Here is a 2183-nt window from a genome sequence, read left to right as displayed (position 1 = left end):
ATGCCACAAATGTAAAAGAAGGGTTGATAGTGCCATCGATGGTTTGCCAACCCTATGTCAAAGTGTTTACATGTAAATGGTGGCTTGATGAAGTTTGCTATGAGTGTTTCTTGGCTGCTGATACGTTGATGATGGATTGGTAAGCTAATTTTAATGTTAATAATTATAAGAAGGAATAATTAAAAATGTTATATTTCAGATTTATAGTAAAAAAGTCACGGATTGATAAACAAAAGGAAAATGAAGAAAACTTTACTGAAGAAGAAGAACAAGGAAATAACAATGAGCCGTATGTGTTTAGAATTTTGTCAATCCCAGAATTTTATTAAAAATGTTTTGTTTATTTAGTAAAAAGAACAAAAGAACGAGAAAGTTCAGAACTGAGTGGCTGAAAAAGTTCCCGTGGCTGTAAAGCAGAAATGGTCTCGCTTTTTGCAAAATGTGCAACAAGAACTCTTTAAATATATTGTCACATCTTAACAGACACGCCAGTAGTTCTTCTCATGTACAAAATATGAAAGCCAAAAAGAGTCAATTGTCGGAGGAGACATTTTTGGATACCGAAAAAGAGCAGATGAGCAAAAAGGTTCAATATGCAGAATTTACGCTCGTCATTTTTCTTATAACGCACAACTTGCAATTTTTATTAATGGATGTTTTATCTGCTCTGTTAGCTGAATGTTGCCCGGACTCTGAAGTGGCCAAACGTTTGCAAATTGGCAGAACTAAAGCAACAAACATAACCGAGGAAATTGCTGGCAAAACAGCATCCGAGCTTGTTTCAACGTTAAAGAACTGTAAGTTTTCAATAATCATTGACGAAACCACGGATATCTCAATTAAAAAATGTCTGGTAATGGTCGTGAGATACGTTATGAACTTTATTGCAAAGGATCGATTTTTAGCACTTATTGAGCTACCAAAGTGTGATTCAGCTTCAGTATTTGGAGCTGTAAAAAAGTTTTTGTTAGACAACAATATTCCGCTAAAAAATATTATAGGTATGGTAACAGATGGTGCAAGTATCATGGCTGGCCATTTATCTGGCGTAAAAGCGTTACTGGAGTCAGAAACAAATATTTTTTATTTGAAATTTACTTGCCATTCTTTGCATTTGTGTGTGAGTTATGCCACTAAAAAAATACCCGAAGATGTCAATTGGTTATGTCGAAATATATATAGCTTCTTTTCGCATAGCCCTAAACGAGTTCATGACTTTAAGGAATTTCAGGAGTATTAGGTGTTTGTCAAACACGATGGCTGTCTTTAGAGGGAATTGTTTCCCGAATAAATGAGAAATGGGACGCCTTAACATTTTTTTTTATATATGCAAAATTAGAAGTCAATGCATTTCGATCAAACCAATTGGCTGAAAAAATGGAAGATAATAAAACAAAATCCGATTTCCTATTTTTTTCGTATGCGTCGTCGATTAACAATTTGAACAAAGAGTTTCAGTCAGAAAAAAGTCGTCTTCCATATCTCTATTCGAGTATGAAATCATATTTCTTGCTAATTTTAAATAATTTTATTGCAAAGAACAAAGAACTTCACGTCAATATTAACTATAAATGCACTTGTAATCATATTGAACTACCAAAAATATTTATTGGTACAAAAGCAGAAGTTCTATTAAAAAAAGGCAACAGCTGAAATAAATGAAGTGAAAGGTAACATCCTGGCATTTTACACAGAGCTTTTAGATCAAATAAAATCAAGATTTGATTTCTCCAGGAAGGATTTAGAACTTTTAAAATTAATAACACCTGAGGAGGTGATGTCAGCAAATGACAATAATATTTTAGATTTAGTTTTGGAATATGCAGACTTATTTGAATGTGACTATGATAAAATCATTACGCAATGGACTTTATTTAAATTAAGTAATCACAATTTAAATAGTAATTTGGATATAGACTTATTTTGGGTGAAAGTCGCTTCCTTGAAAGATGGACTGGGTGACTTAAAATTTCCAGATCTAAGTGGCTTTGTATTTCATTTATTGTCATTGCCTCACAGTTCTGCAGTGGCAGAGAGAAAATTCTCTTCTCTTAAATTAATTAAAACCAGCATTCGAAATAAGTTAGAAGTATGTACTTTACATGCGATAATGACCTGTAAAGAACTAACGAATAGAAATATTGTTTGGTCAGCAAAAAAAGATTTTCATTATTTTTACAACT

The sequence above is a fragment of the Bactrocera latifrons genome, unplaced genomic scaffold (assembly GCF_001853355.1).
Source record: "Bactrocera latifrons isolate USDA-ARS-PBARC rearing strain unplaced genomic scaffold, ASM185335v1 scaffold_1609, whole genome shotgun sequence".
NCBI classification, from domain to species: Eukaryota; Metazoa; Arthropoda; class Insecta; order Diptera; family Tephritidae; genus Bactrocera; species Bactrocera latifrons.
Note: the sequence above shows the minus strand (reverse complement) of the source record.